Genomic DNA, 5,677 nt, shown 5'->3' on the forward strand with positions numbered 1-5,677 from the left:
GATGAATTCATCCAAGCATCTATGTTGATGTTGGCTTGGCTAGATAACTCTACTGCAATTTATATATACCAATCAGTGTGGTGCTTTAATTTGGATGATATTCTCATCCATGCCATATGTGGTTGATTTGCTAATTAGAGAGTCCAATTATGTCTCTGTTTACCTCATCGATGAGTTGAGATATTCCAAGATACAAGAACTGATGTTTATAGCCATATTATTTACTTGATGTGTCCTTGTGGGCTAGTGTGCTGATTCAAGATGGCTTAAATTAAATGACTGCTAGCCATCTATATTATGCTCCTGTAAAACTATTTGTGGTTTATGTGAGCTTGTTACCCGCTAGTGGCTTTGCTACTGCTAGGGGACTACTTGGTTGTGTCTGTATGCTACTTGGTTGGCCTGGGAAGAATTCCTGGACCCTAAGTAGAATTCTGGCACTTATTGATTAATACTTGCTGCTTATGGTGATGACTAATTTATGTGCACAAATGATGTGGGACAGTAGATGTGTTAGAATACACAAACCGATGCCCTGCTAATGTCTTGAGTATGATCTAGTTGCTCATTAGGAACTAAGAAATGATTTTTGGCGTTGTTGGATTTTACTTGTGGATCTTGGTGTCCCCTTTTTCTAATTATAAACTGATAAGAACAGATATGTGCTTGATTATGTGGCCCTGCCTGTGATGCAAAGGCTGAGGCATGATTTATGATATGAACAGATACTACTGGTTGTTGTTTCTCTAAACCTCGGTGATGAACATGCATAGCACCTCTATGCAAGACTGAGAGGAAAATCCATCTCTCCATCCTCCTAGAAGAAAATCTAGTTGAAGGGTAGATGGGTTTGGCTGCTTTTATATTTATTCCCTTTTATCTCCCCCTTTTGGTGACTATGCAAAGGCTAAAGGCAGATACTCCTAGCTTATATTTCTGGTGAGATCCTACCTGCTGCTCTCTGTAGCTTTGTGGCTGGTTCTTGTTGGTTCTGAGCTAAATTGCATCTGGTGGCATGCCTCCTCCTCCTGATCTTAATACTTGCTCTGATTTGGGACTGATGATTCTGTGGTGGTACTGTAAGAACTGCTGATGAGATGACAATGATGTTCTTGGATGAACTGGGTAATAGTCGATGGATTGATCTTGTGCTAAGCCAAGCAGCTGTGTGCTGCAAGGAAATCCTCTTTTATATGGTCTCCTGGATGTGTGCTTGCCGACAGCTATGTGCATGCATGTGTCTTGTAAGCTGCCTGCCTGTAGGGTGCAAGTTTCAACCTGGTACATCACCCCTTGTGGATGTGCTCGGCTGGGAAAAGATCTTCTCATTCTTTCCATTTCTCTTTATTATTTTTAACATAGCCACTTGGCTTTACTTCTTTTATGTTTTCTTTGTTTGTTTTGCAGGTACAAGACAAAAGAAGAATAGAAGATATTTAGATAGGATTAGCTTAGTTTTCCTTTTCGTATTTTATTCTTGTAATATTTGTAAGTTGTATTAATATTGGATATTGTAATGACTTTGTAAATATGTATTCAATTAATAAAATGTAATTTCCCTATTCTTAATTCAACATTGTTTGAATTATAATTGGAAAGTTATAATCTGAATTCAAATTTGAATTCAAATACTTATTTGAATTTCTTTTATATTTTATTGTATATGATTGTTTGGAACCCAAATTCCAATTATTGTTTGCATAGTTGTCATTTATATTTCAGTCAAGTTTCACTTGCCTTTCTCACAACTTCTGAAATCAACAAAGGTTATGTCAATGTTTATCGCACTCGAGTCGCTGACCTTAGTCAATTCCCATCAACACAAGCGAAACCTTGATCTCTTTGTGTTTTATATAAAAGCGCGAAAATTCCCCGGATTTTCTATGCATGAATGCAATGCACACATCTCGTTTCCTCTCTTTTTGTAACCCCCAATCCTGGGATATTACAATAAAGGACATAGAAGACATGTTGTTGCCAGAAGGTCTTAAAAGAAAGTTCAAGAACATGGCAGATACCACTGATAGAGTGCTGAAAGAAAAGTGGGCTCGTATCCAGCAAATAATTTGCACGATAATCCACCAGGATGTCTGCAATAGGTATGGCGCGTTCTTCTACGGCCACACTCTACCATGGAATGAAGAGATAGAACTCCGCTTAGATATGTCACGTGAGGACATTCCATTCAACTCGCTGGAGGGCTGCCGTCCATTCCCCAAGAAGCCTACAATCTGATCCTTTGATGTGAACTCTTTTGCTTAGTTTGAATGATACGTCGATGAACTTGCGTACTGTAATTGCTATTCCGGCCCGATCGACTTGTCACTTTTATTTAGTTTCTATGGATGTGCATGTGAACTAGTTAGCTTGCGTACAATAATCCGTTGCTCGTTGGAATCACACACACACACCATGTTATCTTAATCATTTTTGTTTACTTTGATATTTCTAGATTATGGCGTGCTTATCTTAATCATTTCCATTTACTTGATCCTTATTTGGCTCGTATTTGAGTTGGCCTTCTTCGTTTATTTTGGTCCTTCTTCGAGAGAGTGTCGATGATTAGAATGTTTGGTCACCCGTATATTCGGGGGTAGAGCCAGAGAACCTGGTGTGATGACACAAATATCAATCTCTTGTGCATCCTACTCGACTTCGTTGACTCCATCCCTGAATGTTAATATTTGTTTCGACCAACAAAGTATGAGACATTTATTTAGTTGATCCTACTTGGATGGTATTTAAGTTGGCATTCTTCGTTTATTTTTGTCTTTATTCGAGAGAGTGCCGATGATTAAAATTTTTGGTCACTACACTCGGAAGCGGTGCCAGCGAGCCCGGTGTGTTGCCACAAATATGAATCTCTTGTGCATCGTACCTGGCCTCGCTGACACCGTCTCTTAATGTTAATATTTGTTTTAACAAAGTTTGAGGCATTCTTCATTTAGTTTGGTCTTTCGTCCATCCCTCGAATGTTACAGTGTTTGTCAACAAAGCAAGTATATTTGAGGCACATTATTTGAACGATACTTATATGTTGCATACATATATCATCTATGATTTTGTTACTGACGTTTTATTTGTTCTGTGCATGGAGATGCTGACATATGTCGTGTAGAAGGGGAGGTTTCCTCGAGTCTACGACGATTGGGAGAATTGTCGGAGATAGTGCATTTTTTCAGCGGCAACATCTACAAAGGATACCACAATAGGGCGGAGGCGGAAGGAAGATACGCGCGCTATCTAGCGGTAGAGATGAGAGAGATGATGAGGAACTGGATGAAGACCATGGGCTTCGTAATGATGCTCATCGTGACCATGGTCATGCTTTATGTGATTGTAGTTTAGGTTAGTATCTACATTGTGAGGTACATGACACTTGTGACTATGTACTGACTTCTAACTTTGTTAAACTTTGTTCGGTGTTGCATGTGTATTGTATGAATCAATATTTCAAAACGAGACTTGACTATTTGTGTATTGATACCAAAATGAAACTTGGCTATATGTGTTTTTAAATATGAACTGTATTGAACCGTATAAATATGCGAAATTGAAATATGCAGCAAAATGCTGTAAAAAAAGAATTTCGCATAATTACTGCCGGCGCACGAATGGCTGCGCCACTAATTCCCCTAATATTGCCAGCCCACGAGGAGGCCGCACCGGTGGTACAGCGTTACTGCCGGCGCACCGGAGCAGTTGCACCGACAGTAACTGGACTACCGCTGGCGCACCAATAGCTGCGCCGGCAGTAGCCAGTTATCACCGACCCGTTCCCATCGGTGGGCTATGGTGCCCCGGCATTAGCGGATTTTGGTGCGTCGGCTGGGTTTTCCTAGTAGTGTATAGTGGTCACCATTTATGTACTAAAGCCTGACAACGTATGTACGTACATACATACATAGATACTCCCTCTGTCCCAAAATGTAAGGCGCCTAAGCTATAGTCAAAAGTCAACATATTTTAAGTTTGACCAAATTTATACGTAAAAATATGAACATTCACATCGCCAAATCAATATCAATTGATTCACCAGAAATTGTAGTTTCTCAAAATGTCCATTTGATATTGTACATATCCACATTTTTTCGTATAAACTTGATCAAACTTAGAAGATGTTGACTTTTGACTAAAACTTAGGCGCCTTATATTTTGGAATGGAGGGAGTACATACGTATGGTAAGATCACCCCTTGTAAATGTGCTCGGCTGGGAAAAGATCTTCTCATTCTTTCAACCTGGTACATCACCCCTTGTGGATGTGCTCGGCTGGAAAAAGATCTTCTCATTCTTTCCATTTCTCTTTATTATTTTTAACATAGCCACTTGGCTTTACTTCTTTTATGTTTTCTTTGTTTGTTTCGCAGGTACAAGACAAAAGAAGAATAGAAGATATTTAGATAGGATTAGCTTAGTTTTTCTTTCTGTATTTTATTCTTGTAATATTTGTAAGTTGTATTAATATTGGATATTGTAATGACTTTGTAAATATGTATTCAATTAATAAAATGTAATTTCCCTATTCTTAATTCAACATTGTTTGGATTATAATTGGAAAGTTATAATCTGAATTCAAATTTGAATTCAAATACTTATTTGAATTTCTTTTATATTTTATTGTATATCATTGTTTGGAACCCAAATTCCAATTATTGTTTGCATAGTTGTCATTTATATTTCAGTCAAGTTTCACTTGCCTTTCTCACAACTTCTGAAATCAACAAAGGTTATGTCAATGTTTATCGCACTCGAGTCGCTGACCTTAGTCAATTCCCATCAACACAAGCGAAACCTTGATCTCTTTGTGTTTTATATAAAAGCGCGAAAATTCCCTGGATTTTCTATGCATGAATGCAATGCACACATCTGTTTCCTCTCTTTTTGTAACCCCCAATCCTGGGATATTACAATAAAGGACATAGAAGACATGTTGTTGCCAGAAGGTCTTAAAAGAAAGTTCAAGAACATGGCAGATACCACTGATAGAGTGCTGAAAGAAAAGTGGGCTCGTATCCAGCAAATAATTTGCACGATAATCCACCAAGATGTCTGCAATAGGTATGGCGCGTTCTTCTACGGCCACACTCTACCATGGAATGAAGAGATAGAACTCCGCTTAGATATGTCACGTGAGGACATTCCATTCAACTCACTGGAGGGCTGCCGTCCATTCCCCAAGAAGCCTACAATCTGATCCTTTGATGTGAACTCTTTTGCTTAGTTTGAATGATACGTCGATGAACTTGCGTACTGTAATTGCTATTCCGGCCCGATCGACTTGTCACTTTTATTTAGTTTCTATGGATGTGCATGTGAACTAGTTAGCTTGCGTACAATAATCCGTTGCTCGTTGGAATCACACACACACACCATGTTATCTTAATCATTTTTGTTTACTTTGATATTTCTAGATTATGGCGTGCTTATCTTAATCATTTCCATTTACTTGATCCTTATTTGGCTCGTATTTGAGTTGGCCTTCTTCGTTTATTTTGGTCCTTCTTCGAGAGAGTGTCGATGATTAGAATGTTTGGTCACCCGTATATTCGGGGGTAGAGCCAGTGAACCTGGTGTGATGACACAAATATCAATCTCTTGTGCATCCTACTCGACTTCGTTGACTCCATCCCTGAATGTTAATATTTGTTTCGACCAACAAAGTATGAGACATTTAT

This window comes from Lolium rigidum, unplaced genomic scaffold, assembly GCF_022539505.1.
Source record: "Lolium rigidum isolate FL_2022 unplaced genomic scaffold, APGP_CSIRO_Lrig_0.1 contig_70804_1, whole genome shotgun sequence".
Classification (NCBI taxonomy): domain Eukaryota; kingdom Viridiplantae; phylum Streptophyta; class Magnoliopsida; order Poales; family Poaceae; genus Lolium; species Lolium rigidum.